The sequence below is a fragment of the Triturus cristatus genome, chromosome 1_2 (genome assembly GCF_964204655.1).
Source record: "Triturus cristatus chromosome 1_2, aTriCri1.1, whole genome shotgun sequence".
Classification (NCBI taxonomy): domain Eukaryota; kingdom Metazoa; phylum Chordata; class Amphibia; order Caudata; family Salamandridae; genus Triturus; species Triturus cristatus.
Genome location: NC_140580.1, coordinates 553,385,813 through 553,401,242, shown reverse-complemented (window position 1 = coordinate 553,401,242; position 15,430 = coordinate 553,385,813). Strand labels below are relative to the sequence as shown.

The window sequence follows — 15,430 nt, the reverse complement described above, 5'->3', positions numbered from 1 at the left end:
AGACTCCTTCAAGGAAATGAAGTTAAAGGAGGAGAGGGAGCATTCCACCTCTTTGGCTGTTAGAGACTCCTTCAAGGAAATGGATTTAAGGAAGGCGATGGGACGCAATTCAACTCCTTGGTCGCTTCCTTAGAAAGGGGAAGAATTGTTTAAACATAAGGTGTAAAGAGGCCAGTGAAGAGGGAGAGTAATAGGGGGGGGGGGAGAGATGGACTACAGCAGGACTTCCAATATGCTATTAAATTGGCATTCATAAGCAGTAGACCCAGGCTTGACTGCTCATCATATCAACCAATATCATTACTTAACACAGAAGTAAAAACGCTGCTCAAAATACTAGCAATTAAACTTTTACAAGTCTTTACATGGTTGACCCAGAAGGACTAGGCTTGTGCCTCATTAACAAGGCTGAAACTCCACAAGCACTTGATTCCATAGATTTAGGATATTTAAACTGTGTCCTGCAAACACTTTGGATTTGGCCTTTCCATCAAAAGCATTGGTGAGCCTCCTGTATAAGGCTTCCACTACAACCGTGTTACTGATTTGGGTAGTCTCCCCCATGTTACACTGCATAGGAGAACATGAAAAGGCTGTCCATTTTCCCCACTTTAGCACTTCACATTGAACCTCTGGCCTGCTGGGTAAGGATCAAATCCCCAAATTGAAGAAGTTCTACAGACGGGGATACAGGATATTGCTCTATGCGGACATACTCTTGTATACAGCAGTACCACATGAACCAATTCCCACACTCCTTTAGATTCACTAAGAGATTAGAGAACCCGCAGAGTAAAGTAGAGCAAATGCATTTTCATGACAATAAATGAGTGGGATATAAAGGCGATGCAAACCAAGCACATCAAAATAATTGAAGAAAAGTTTAACTACCTTGCGATAGACGTTACAAGGGAGAAGAAGAGGTTTATTCAGTTTCAGATTAGATGCCAACATGAATTCCAAATTTTGATGCTGGGGAAAGGCTGCTATCTTTAAGAACATTACCTAAACTACTGTAATAGTCCAAAATACTATATTTGACCACAAACATCTTTCTTGCAAACATTCAAGACAGAAATGAGGGCCGGATTATGAGCTTGGCTGTTGCTAAAAATAGCACTTCCTGAGCTCTACAGAACTGTTTAGACTGTGGGCATTGCAATAATTATGTCAGTTTGTGCTCCTGCGCCTCTAACCAGCTAATAATTACAGATTCGATCCATGATATATGGGAAAGAACCATCTGTACGCCTAAAAAGGCTACCCATAAAAGAAAAGGCATATTTTCACTCCCTGTACAGAAACATAGGAAGACAAAGACTCATGTGGGCCACAGAGCGAGTAATGCAGGTATAGGCAACATCCACAACCAGTGATAAAGTTATATGCTAATTCCGCAACTCTTACTGGCTGGCATGGTAAGAACAAGAAAGAGACGGCCCTGTAGGTAGGCACGGCATTGAAAGAAGAAACTCGGGAGGGGCAGCTGGAAGTGCAATGCTTTGTTGCAGACCTCCCAATGCTCAAATTGGGATTAGAAGACAGGGCGAGAATGGAGGCAGAGTTCACATTAGGGGAGTTGGGGTAAGCCCTGACGCAGCTTCAGTCGGGTAAGGCATTGGGCTAAACGGGTACCCAGCTGACTTTTAGAAGCTCTTGTGGCCTCAGGTGGGCACAATCTTGTTAAAAACATTCCGGGAGGCTCTGAAGATAGTCCAGTTGGCTCAAGATCTCTGGCCGGGCAACATAGTGGTGATCCCAAACTCGCCCAATCTCTGTTAAACACAGAAGTTAAAATATGGGTTTAAGATTTCGGCCAGTAGACTGTCGGGGGTGATAGCGAAACTGGTACATATCGATCAGTCGGGGTTTATGCCTCAGAGAGCCACTAGAAACAACATTAAAAGGACCAAAATGCTATCGAGATGAGTGCAAGCATGGCGGGCTACAAAGCCCTGCTCATGGTTACCTTTCAGAATTCGTTTGATTTGGTAGACTTCACACTGCTGGCGCAGTTACAATTTGGGCCCAAATATGCTGGCTTCATCTGACTCGTCAGGGTTGCCCTCTCTCCCCTCTGCTCTTTGTCCTAGCAATAGAGCCCCTGGCAGCATGGGTAAGAGTTAACATTCTTTACCGCAGCTTCCATTGGTCCGCGATGGAAAGTGACAGTATCTCCTTATACGCGGATGATGCTCTACTTTTCCTAGATGATGCTCCCAGCTCCCAGGGGGGGGGGGGGGGGGGGGGGGGGGAGTAAGTAGGTCACTAAATTCAGTCGAGGAAATTGGCTCTGCATGCTGGAACCTAACGGGAGACCAACTGACATTGTGACGCCCTCACACCTTCTCTTTGGATACAGAATGGCAGGATGGGGTTCTCTTGCTTCACCCTTTTGTGCTTACATTTGGACTTTATTTTGGCTTACCAAAGAACTTCAACCACAAAGTTAACCTCTCTTAAGATTGGCCTTGAGATTGGGTCCTCACCCACGACTCAGAGAGGAACGGACAGGAGGACGACAACTTCTTATGTTCGGTGACACACAGCTTCTCTTCTTGGTCCCTGATCTACTTCCTCCCAACCCCAAATTGACATATATGTGAGGTGACTCGAGTTCGCTCAAAAGGCCTATATTGATGAGGTAATCAATGCAGTGAAGCGGCACTACTTAAACACATAGTACAATCTATATGAAGTTAGGGATAAGGTGATATGCCTTTTGGTCTGATTAAAAAAGAGGTAAGAAGAAGCCATATTGGTTGGTGAGGTAGTTAACATGGAGGGAGGGATGGCCTCCACTGACAAAGAAATTACGAAGGGCTTTGCTGATTACTATACAACCATATCTGGTGAGGAAAGCAACATACTTCTTGGATAATAAGTGAAGAAAGGGGATCGGTAGAGGAGGAGAAATAGATTGTGAAAGTGATAAAGGCCACAAAATTCTTCAAAGCAAAAGGCTCCAGGACCACTCAGTCTGCCAGCAGATGATGAGGATGATGTTGAACCAGCTTTATAGAATGTACAGATGCTTCTAGGAGTGGCCCGGCGCTAGTCCAGAAGCACATCAAGTATTATAGGGTGAAAAGCCATGTTTTTAGCTTCTTTTTGAAAATTTGCTCAGAGCTCTCTTCCCTCAGATACTGGGGGAGTTTATTCCGTCCAGAGGGACACAGGAAAGAGAAAGCGTGCCCACCGCTCCTTACCCTATTCACTCTCAGCACGCTTGCTATGGTCTGATTCAAGGACCAGCGATTCCTAGAGGGGCAGTACAAATGGACTGTAGACGAGAAGTAGCTTGGGCCAATGTTATTTAAAGCACAGAAAGTCAGCAGCAGTGACTTGAACAGAATTCTCTTCTTAACAGGGAGCCAGTGCAAAGAATGAAGATGATTAGAGGTCCTGGTTCTCCGAGGAAGATTCAATAAAAGTAATTCTGCAGCAGTCCGTACCACCTAAAGCTTATGGATGTCATAGTCTGGCTGGAAGTCCAAGATACAAAGCGTTTGCATAATCCAAGCGAGAAGTAAGGAGCACCTCAATAACATTTTTTATGGTCGGAAAAAAAGAGAAAACAGCAACTTTTTCAGTGCTTGCAAGAGCCCAAAACACAACCCTGCCACCAAACTAATTGGTAAGTTAACCGATTCTCGAACTTAACTCCTAAGTTCTTGGCCATCTTTGTATGAGAAACTGGAAGGGGGGGGGGGGAGCTACATCCGCCCAGTATGCCCGCCAGTTGATATGAGTCGGGGTGCCAAAAAAGAGTATTACGTCTTGTCCGTGTTACACATCAGCTGTTTCTAGTGCATCCAAGCAAACACAGCAGTCAGGCAAGGCTTGATTGAATCAGGGGCAACTTCCTCACCATGCTGGAAGGTAAACAGAACCTGGGAATCATTTGCATATAATATTATCTTGGCACTGAATGACAACCAAAACGGTGAGAGGGGCAAGATAGATATTGAACAGAGTAGGGCGAAGGGCAGAGCCCTGAGAAACTCCAACTATAATCGCCTTATTGCCAGATGCAAAAGGAGGAAGCCGTACCTCCTATTCTCTATTGTTCAAAAAGGAGACCATCCACTTAAGTGCCAACCTCATTACTCCAATCCTAAGGAGATGGCCCAAAAAACAGAGATGAGGTACTGTGTCAAAGGCTGCTGATAGATCTAACAAAATCAGCACAGCCTTGCCACCAGTATCTAAAGTACATTTCATTCGCTCAGCAACCTCAAGAAGGACCATCTCAGTACTCAGATTCCGCCAAATGCCTGACTGACTAGGATGTAGTATATTGTTAGTCTCCAAATAGCAGGAGAGTTGCCTTTAACAAATTTCTCTAAGATATCAGACAATGCAGGGAGCAAGGAAATGGGCCTATAGTTACTCGGCAAATTGGGGTCATACGAAGGCTTCTTTAAGAGTGGAAGAATCTTTGCCTATTTCCAGACCGTGGGGATCACCACCGACACACGAGAATCGTTGAGCAGCTTGTTTACCAGTTGATTGATTCCTTGTGTCACCATAAATAGCAGACACTCGGGCAGGGGTCCGCTGGTGAGCCAGATTTAAGACTCTGATGTCTGTTAGAGACTCCTCAAAGGAAATGAAGTTAAAGGAAGAGAGGGGTGGCTGTTTGAGACTCCTTCAAGGAAATGAAGTTAAAGGAGGAGAGGGAGCATTCCACCTCTTTGGCTGTTAGAGACTCCTTCAAGGAAATGGATTTAAGGAAGGCGATGGGACGCAATTCAACTCCTTGGTCGCTTCCTTAGAAAGGGGAAGAATTGTTTAAACATAAGGTGTAAAGAGGCCAGTGAAGAGGGAGAGTAATAGGGGGGGGGGGAGAGATGGACTACAGCAGGACTTCCAATATGCTATTAAATTGGCATTCATAAGCAGTAGACCCAGGCTTGACTGCTCATCATATCAACCAATATCATTACTTAACACAGAAGTAAAAACGCTGCTCAAAATACTAGCAATTAAACTTTTACAAGTCTTTACATGGTTGACCCAGAAGGACTAGGCTTGTGCCTCATTAACAAGGCTGAAACTCCACAAGCACTTGATTCCATAGATTTAGGATATTTAAACTGTGTCCTGCAAACACTTTGGATTTGGCCTTTCCATCAAAAGCATTGGTGAGCCTCCTGTATAAGGCTTCCACTACAACCGTGTTACTGATTTGGGTAGTCTCCCCCATGTTACACTGCATAGGAGAACATGAAAAGGCTGTCCATTTTCCCCACTTTAGCACTTCACATTGAACCTCTGGCCTGCTGGGTAAGGATCAAATCCCCAAATTGAAGAAGTTCTACAGACGGGGATACAGGATATTGCTCTATGCGGACATACTCTTGTATACAGCAGTACCACATGAACCAATTCCCACACTCCTTTAGATTCACTAAGAGATTAGAGAACCCGCAGAGTAAAGTAGAGCAAATGCATTTTCATGACAATAAATGAGTGGGATATAAAGGCGATGCAAACCAAGCACATCAAAATAATTGAAGAAAAGTTTAACTACCTTGCGATAGACGTTACAAGGGAGAAGAAGAGGTTTATTCAGTTTCAGATTAGATGCCAACATGAATTCCAAATTTTGATGCTGGGGAAAGGCTGCTATCTTTAAGAACATTACCTAAACTACTGTAATAGTCCAAAATACTATATTTGACCACAAACATCTTTCTTGCAAACATTCAAGACAGAAATGAGGGCCGGATTATGAGCTTGGCTGTTGCTAAAAATAGCACTTCCTGAGCTCTACAGAACTGTTTAGACTGTGGGCATTGCAATAATTATGTCAGTTTGTGCTCCTGCGCCTCTAACCAGCTAATAATTACAGATTCGATCCATGATATATGGGAAAGAACCATCTGTACGCCTAAAAAGGCTACCCATAAAAGAAAAGGCATATTTTCACTCCCTGTACAGAAACATAGGAAGACAAAGACTCATGTGGGCCACAGAGCGAGTAATGCAGGTATAGGCAACATCCACAACCAGTGATAAAGTTATATGCTAATTCCGCAACTCTTACTGGCTGGCATGGTAAGAACAAGAAAGAGACGGCCCTGTAGGTAGGCACGGCATTGAAAGAAGAAACTCGGGAGGGGCAGCTGGAAGTGCAATGCTTTGTTGCAGACCTCCCAATGCTCAAATTGGGATTAGAAGACAGGGCGAGAATGGAGGCAGAGTTCACATTAGGGGAGTTGGGGTAAGCCCTGACGCAGCTTCAGTCGGGTAAGGCATTGGGCTAAACGGGTACCCAGCTGACTTTTAGAAGCTCTTGTGGCCTCAGGTGGGCACAATCTTGTTAAAAACATTCCGGGAGGCTCTGAAGATAGTCCAGTTGGCTCAAGATCTCTGGCCGGGCAACATAGTGGTGATCCCAAACTCGCCCAATCTCTGTTAAACACAGAAGTTAAAATATGGGTTTAAGATTTCGGCCAGTAGACTGTCGGGGGTGATAGCGAAACTGGTACATATCGATCAGTCGGGGTTTATGCCTCAGAGAGCCACTAGAAACAACATTAAAAGGACCAAAATGCTATCGAGATGAGTGCAAGCATGGCGGGCTACAAAGCCCTGCTCATGGTTACCTTTCAGAATTCGTTTGATTTGGTAGACTTCACACTGCTGGCGCAGTTACAATTTGGGCCCAAATATGCTGGCTTCATCTGACTCGTCAGGGTTGCCCTCTCTCCCCTCTGCTCTTTGTCCTAGCAATAGAGCCCCTGGCAGCATGGGTAAGAGTTAACATTCTTTACCGCAGCTTCCATTGGTCCGCGATGGAAAGTGACAGTATCTCCTTATACGCGGATGATGCTCTACTTTTCCTAGATGATGCTCCCAGCTCAAAGACGTAAGCCCTGCAAATTCTAACCATCTTTGGGGAATACTGGGCCTGAAGATTAACAAAGAAAAATAATCCATCTATCCTATAGACTGATGCCCGACGGACATGTCCTGGGCACTGAACTATGGGTATTACCACAGAGTTTGAAATATCTTGGAGTATTTATCACAGCAGACGAAGCCCTGACATAGAAGCGCAACCTGGACTCGCAGTTGGGGAAACTATCTTCAGACATCAAGGGCTCTCTACCGCTATCTCTGCTTTAATGCTCGCCCATTTTCAAGATGGTCTTGCTGCCAAGACTATTCCACCAACTCTAAAATGTCCCCTTTCCAAAAAGAAAACCCTTTTTTGTCAAGCTCTGTTAAGAGAACTCCTGTGGAAAGGAGGACTGTCCTGCATTGCTCTCGCCACATGCTGCAGATCCATTTTTGAGGGGGGTATTGCCACCCTGGACCTATTGCAATACTACAGAGTGGAGCATCTTCTAGTACTTAATGACTGGTGGTTCGAAGGATTTGAGAATTCAGCATACGCAGTGGGGGGTTTTATCTACAGCCGGGACAGCCTTCTACATTTGCTAAATGGTGGCGCACTGCCATGCACTATGCTTACCTCCACGAGGGTGGTATTGACTATATGGAAGGAGGCCACGAAGGTCAATAGAGGAAAGGCAACCCCATACACAGTTAACTTAAAGGTCAGGGAACAGGGGGAAAAAACAAAAAACTACAATGCACAGTATCCCTCTAGACCTATATTTCTTTGTATCGAAATTGTTGTAGGCTCACATGTACCAAGCAAAAAAACACCCTTTTATACACATATTCATTGTGTCTATTTATAAATTTATTATTTTTCTCCTTCATTTTAGCATATAAATGCAATTCATTTCATTTTTTATATAAAAGAGAGAGAACATCCGAAAGATACTTTTGATATACAAAACAATCCAGCTCTTGCACAAATGTGACAATGTATACATATATATACAGATTTAGAAAGGCAAAACGTATGTCGAGAAAATTCCAAAAAATTAAACATACAAATATTAGCATTAGTCAAAAAAACAAAGATCAAAAAATCAAGAAAATTCAAAAAATCCCCAAACCATTTATACCTCTGCACACTTCACATTAGTTTCCCTCACATCCATCACATACATCCTACACACCCCAGAACTGGGCAGCATGCACAAAGACAGGCTAGCAGGGGTGAGAAACTCAACCCTCTGATGTTGTGCTGAGCGCTGAGGCGTGTCATACAGATGTGAAGTGTGCATAGTTATAAATGGTTTGGGGATTTTTTGAATTTTTTTGATTTTTTTATCTTTGTTTTTTCGACTAATGCTAATATTTGTATGTTTAATTTTTGGGAATTTTCTCGACATAAGTTTTGCCTTTCTAAATCTGTATATATATGTATAAATTGTCACATTTGTGCAAGATCTGGATTGTTTTGTATATCAAAAGTATCTTTCGGATGTTCTCTCTCTTTTATATAAAAAATGAAATGAATTGCATTTATATGCTAAAATGAAGGAAAAAAATAATAAATAAATTTATAAATAGACACAATGAATATGTGTATATAAGGGTGTTTTTTTGCTTGGTACATGTGAGCCTACAACAATTTCGATACAAAGAAATATAGGTCTAGAGGGATACTGTGCATTGTAGGAGGCCACGAAGGTTGCTGGATGGGCTGGCCAATTGACATCAAAGACTCCACTGTGGAGGGGTACTCAACTTCCCCAGCAAAAGATTTGCCAGATGGGACTGTATTGGCATTGAAACGTTGGGAGAAGTTCTCGTTTTTTCGTTATCTTCAGCTTCGACATGCTCTCGTCCTATACATGCCAGCAGATGCAGAGAAACCAGCCTACTCACCTCGAGGCTAAAACTCTGCTCTCTGACATCAAAATACATAAATTGTCGGTCCTATACCAAACAGTACTTCGCCAACAACCAAATCTTATGATGGGAGTGGGGGAGGCGGGGACACAAGACTTAGGCCAACTTGAGGACGAGGACTGGAAAGAGGCGCTGGTGGCTCCCAGGTAGGCAGCGGTGGCCACGCAATTCCTTCTCATCCAACCTAAAATACTACACCACACATACCTCAAAAGGGAGAGGCCCTTCAAGATGGTGCTGGTGGGCTCTGAGAGTTGTATGTGCTACAGCGCGATTGATGGAGATTTACTCTACACATTCTGGGGCTGTTGGGTCCTCTCGCACTTCTGGGAGCAGGGACTGGAGACTTTAGGAACAGTCCAGGGCTGGAGGGTTCCTCAGAATGCAGATTTTCTTGCCTCATATTGCAGATGATGTTGAGGGTAGGAGATAAAAGAAGACCCTGCTGTGGTTAGGACTGCTTGTGGCCAAGAGGGACATCGCAAGGGATTGGAAAAGTGCAGGGGCCGGACCCCAGCTGGATGGTCAAAGTGCATAGATTTCTGCATGGGCTTGGAGCTCCCATTTATCTGGCATGGGGTTTTGCCCATAAATACTTTAAGATCTGGAAAGACTTGGCTGAACACCGGGGGGCTATACATAGAGCCCTGCGCTCCCAGGCCATAGATCATAGACAATGAGTTGCGCACCTGTGAAGCTACGTTGCAATGAGATCTGAAAGGGGGAGCCCAATGTGATCTCCCCTTTTCTTATATGTGCTGGTACATTTCTCTGAGTGGTACTCTGTGATGATCATGATGATTGGCCTGTTTATCCTATTTGCTATGTGTCAGATCTGACATTGGTTTTGTATTGTCTTGTTCAAAAATGTAATAAAAAACCTTTTTGTTTTTAAAAGAAGGATCTCAACCTGAAGGATTTATGGGGATTTGATGCCACCAGCATGACTAAGTTAGGGAACATATATGGAGAGGGTGAGCTAAAGATATTTAGCCAAATCCAAAAAGATTACATATGCCCCCCTCTCAGAAATGTCACATATGCCCCCCTCTCAGAAATGTCAGTACTTGCAGCAGCAACACACCCCGACGTCATGCTCAACAGACTGTCACAGTCTAACATCAGCAACCCCTCTGGAATATAGAGTAATGTAAGAAACAGTGACTGGGGGAACAATATTGCCATATACAAAACTCTAATGAATAATCCATCTGACTGACTACAACCTCTCAAAAACTTGTGTGAAAAAGACACAGAGATACTTGAGGATGCTGACTGGGCAGTCATTGATGCACCCAACTCATCCATTTAATAATTCTTCTTAAAGGCTATTACAATAGAAGTAGGCTGTTTAAGATGGGCTTGACCACAAGTGACAGGTGCCTATAGTGTGGGAAAGGAAAGGGTACATTTCTGTTAACAACCTGGAAATGTAGTATTCTGCAGAAGTACTGGAATTAAATAGTGGATGAACTGCCAAGTATACTAAATACTCAAGTCCCAACAACAGCACAATTCATAATCCTTGGCATAACCAATTATGCTGACCTACCTAGAAATAATCTCACAGTCTGCTCCCTAGGATTCATGATTGGCTAATGTAATATTGCACAGGAATGGTGTAATCAGATCTGTAAAACATGCACAGCAGCTGAATGGGAAATGTATGAAAACAGGGGCTGCCCCTCTAATATGGGAAAATATGCAGAAGGTATAGATTTATTATGCATTTAAGGATTACATTTAAACCCACTGCCGGCCCTACTGCCTGAAATCCCGGCAGTGGGGTGGTGGGCCATAGTGGCTATTGGGGGAAAAAGCATCACTCTGAACCCCTAGTCACTAACAAATTGGACAACGGGAACACCCTTTATGCTGGGATCACCAAGCAACTCAGCAGAAGAGTACAAACCAACCAGAACTCAGCAGCCAGGACTCATCCTTAACCTCTCACATAGAACTCATATCACGCCACACCTCTGGGAGCTCCCTTGGCTCCTCATACACAAACGCGCTAATTTCAAACTCCTCACACACACATTCAAGGGCCTACACAACTTAGGCCCCATCTACCAAAACAGTTGCATCGCCTTCCACCAACCATCCAGACACCACCACCCTGCAGGACTCCTACTTACAAACATCCTACCCATACACAGAAAAATATCAGAATGACAGGCAGTCTCTTACATCACTACTGAAGCCTGGCGCAACCTCCCACTCCACAACAAAGCAGCCTCCTCACTTCTTTAATTCCACAAGAAACTGGAGACATGGGTTTTAAATCAACTAACCTACCCTAGGCATCGCTAGGCAAACAAACATGCTCAGCGCCAGAATACCTTTGCAGGTGAGAGTGTACTTTACAAATACGCATAACATAATATAGTGGCAGTTGACTTCTCTTTCCATCTCATTCAGGTGTTGAGAAAAAAAGTTGTGTATTTTATTTTTCAGAAAACAAGAACTTTACGGGTTACTGCAGCCAGATTTTTGACTGATTACATAAGACAAAGTCCTTGAGTTGGATTTGTCAAATTACATTTTAAGACAATGTCAGCATCAGCAGGGCAACGCGCCCTATTTGCTAACTGAACATTGGGAAACATGAGCCCATATCTTGCCATTCGCTTTCTTCCTTAGTTGTCTGTGATCGAACTATTCAGTTCCAGTCTTTTGTTTTGCTCACCAGACCCAATACCTGGTACCTGCCATCAATTTGCCCAGGGCAAATTGAAAACATATGATCCTGCTTGGCAGGTCTTCTCGGTCACTGTTATATGACATGGGTCTCTTTCACCAAAAGAGGCAAAAAGCATTTTCTATTCTGGTACTATAACTTTTGAACAGAGGGCCTCCTTTACTCATTCAAATTGATGGACAACAAGCTAGTCCCATTGTTAACGCACTTCTTAATTTGGATATTCTAATTTAGACATTCTAACACAGTTTTTGCATGATCATTTAAGCACCATGTACAAAGGGTTTTTGTGTTTGTAAACCCTCGGATTCTGTCAATCTAAATGCTAAAATCCTTTTTGAAATGTACTAAGCCAATTTAATGTTTCAAAAATGTTTTCCGAATTGTTAAATGGGTTCAGGAAACCATAAGGAATCGGAATTGTGAAGGGGTGTGTTCAGGGCGTCTGCTCCAAATATCGATTCCATATGGTATGTATTCATGTTTTGCGACTGAAATCCATTCACAAAACATTAATATTTTACCACCACCGCAAAGGAGGTGCTAATTAATTCACAAACAGGAAGGGAGTCCTTCTCCTTTGTGAATGTGGACAAAAACATTCTATAGGAGCAGGCAGGTGCCTGCTCATAAAAAATAAAAAAAATTGAAAATGTTTTCATTTTCTTTTTAAAAAACATCTGGCTCTCCTTTTAGGAAAATCGGCTGCATTTAGAAGTAACCACAGATATGGTTGTCCCAGAAGGCCACTATGCCTGAGACTGCAGCCAATTTTAGTGGATTGCAATTTGCAACCTACCTCATTAATAGTTATTTGGTAGGTAGTAATGCGACCTGCCACGATTCAGAATTCTGTGAAATTACCTTTTACTACATAGGTAGGTTCACAAAATACAAATGCAATTGGTAAAATTTGGTGCACAAATTGTGACCATTTTTACCTAATCCAGCTTTAGTGGATGAGGCTCCAAGAAACATTTAAGCCAATGTGAACAAAATAAGTGCTTAATAAATACATACTTTTCATAGCTTGATTGTATGGTAGACCTCATGCCACTAGAAAATGAAAAGTTTTATTCTGGACTAAGTAGTCATCCTTAGTAATGAGGTATTGCCTCACTGTCCTACACAATCCCGTAGGTCAAAAGAACTCACCAGTCCAAAACAAGATGCTGGCTTTAACGAGGTACCATAGATCGACCTATTCTGGGTTCTGCATCTGGTGCAATGGCCATCTTACTTAAAGAATTGCTAGCTGTTTGAACAGAATGAAGAATGGTAGCACAGGCAAGTGTAAGTAAACACAAAAGGGAACTGAACAAATGATTTGAAACCCACACCTGCCCCCCTTTCTAATCCCCTGTCCGCCATTCCAACCTGCACCCTCATCATCCCACCAGCCTCCCCCATTTAATACATACAGACAAAATACCCAAAAGGAGTTTAATAATAAGCAGTCAACCTGACGAGTGACTATGCCACAATTCTTAAATGAAACTTGTCAGGTTGAAACTTAATTGAGGGGAATAATTCAGTGGTTGTAGGTTACAGGCAGACTTTGTGTAAAATTACAAAAATGAACAAGAACTTTATGGTCTCATAGCGTAATAGATGCGACACTGTTCCGGCACTGCTAATATTGTAGGACTATTTCCACTACTTTGTTGTTCATGGATCTTGCGTTGACGAATAGGCATTGAAGCTGCTGTGTTTCTTTCCTCTTCATATCATTGTGCGTTGAGAGGGTAGTACTGGAGGTGGAACAGGAAAATGAGGGATTTTGGTGTATATGAGTTGAGAGCATAATCTGGTTGCAGCTTGAAGTGAAGGTGGAGAGAAGGCTGTTTGGTTAGAGAATGCAAATGTTATAGAAGTGTGTGCATGTATGTGGGGTTTACGTGGAAGGTTGTGGTTTTGTAGTTGATTTATTGTTTGAGTCATGGACTTTACACTCGAAAAGCAAAACAATATTGAAGCTGGAATGCACTGTTTTGAATTTTGTTTGTGCTCATCAGTCCCTTGGATAAGAGATGCAAACGACTGTGTCTGGGATGCCACCTAGGCTAGTTTTTGACACATTGGTGTTGATTCACTAAAATGCAAAGGATAGCGGAAGTGACATCACATATCCTTTGACCTTAGTGACATCACAGGAAGAGACATCATATGACCCCTTGATTTTATCCATGAAGGCATGTCACTTGACCCTAAAATCACACTCGCGCTCTCTTACAAGCCCTTATATTTATTTGTATTAATTTGCACTCACTCATATTCACTCTTAATCTCATTTATACTAACACTCAAGCCATGTACACAAATGCTTTGTACCGTGTTTGCGTCAATTTTGTGATGCAATACCGGTGCACAGTGTTAGGGTTGGGATTCGCTATCTAATGCAAATCCTGATTAGCCCTGATACTATCTCAAAGTAATGTAAAATTGTGCTGTGCGCTGTTTCGTGTTATTTTGCGTCAAATTCCAATGTCTACAGAACCAGGCACCATAAGATATTATTGATATAGTAAAGCACAAGACGTTTTTCTGTGCCATCTAACGGTGCTGCCCTGTAGCTCACTGCTTGATAGTCTTGCACAGACATGGGGACATTCATCTGATACAGTATTCAGTATGGCAAAACAATGTTTATTTGCATTTCAGAGGTCACATTTAGGTTATCCAGGCAGCACAGCAACAGTAGAGTAAAAGTGTTTTGGTTGAGAATTGAAGTGTGTAATGATGACACTAATGAGTAATTGGTTTTCTCTGTCACATCAACATATCCCAGGAGTTCATAGCTCCCTGTGCAAACAAATATGGCTTTTATATTTGTTGTGAAAGGTAAATTTATATTCAGATGCATCTGCGCGCCCAGTGGTGATAAGGATATCAAAAGAATCAACTCTCTTTGGAAACAAAAAAATCTGTTTCTCCAAGCCAAGTCCCAAGAGCCTCTGATAATTTTTTGTAAACCAACAAAAACAGTACGGTCTGTTTGTAATTTCTTCTTCCTTTGACAGCCAAAGTTTATATTTTTTTAGAACTAATATATTTTTCTCTTCATAAATGGTAGGCTTTAGTTTCCCTTCATAAAAAGTGCTTCACTTGTAAGATATTTCCAGACAAGCCAATTCTGTCCCAAGACACTTGATCTACTTATAGTAGAACTCAATGTATTTCATAACCTGCAACAGGAAAGAGGGTGCTTTATGGGATTATTTCTATGTCGTTATTCACATTACCTAAAGGAGCTACTTACCTGTAACGGTGGCTATCCAATGTAATATCCGTAACGCACATGGACAATTAGCATTCACAGCCTTTAGATTTAAGGGTGGTGACTAAAACTATTTAACACTGTTTTAAAGCTTTTGTGAGGAAAAGTAAACGAATTTCTAGATACTGCCACCCTCACAGAGCTCAAATCTTCTGTCCATTTTTAGCCAACCTGGACATTTGTGAAACAGATGCATCAATTACAAGCTTATTCATCATGACATACGCATGGAGCCTGTATCGATCTAGTTAAGACACAACAACCTGTTTAGATTTAATTTAAGATTACACACATTGAGTACAATACAGTAGGGAAAGGGCGACTGTACGGTGTGGCATCAACATTTTTAAAACCTTTTAATTCTAGCCTATAAGAACACAGAATGCTAAAAATACATAACCCATTTCATAATACATGTTAATTCTAGTGTACCTATCAGAGTTTAGAGGTAAAGCTGTATGCACTGACCCTCCTCCTTGCCTCATATTCTACCAGACTCTATAGAGTGAATCTGAAAGGCGTTGCAGTGTCATGGGGGAGTTTTCCTGCAGTTTTCAAAAGCAAGGAGGGGGCTGTAAAGGGACATGGTAGACGTTGATTTAGAGCATATCCCTGTCAACTTAAATGGTGGCTTTTCAGCTTAAGCTAAGAAACCACTTAAATAAAAG

General features: G+C 42.4%; 1 protein-coding gene across 2 annotated transcripts in view; it reads right to left on the bottom strand.

Moving 5' to 3' along the window:
* ARMH3 (armadillo like helical domain containing 3) overlaps positions 1-15,430 on the bottom strand; it is a 772,183-nt gene that overhangs the window by 626,719 nt on the left and 130,034 nt on the right. The gene's annotated exons all lie outside the window — the stretch shown is intronic.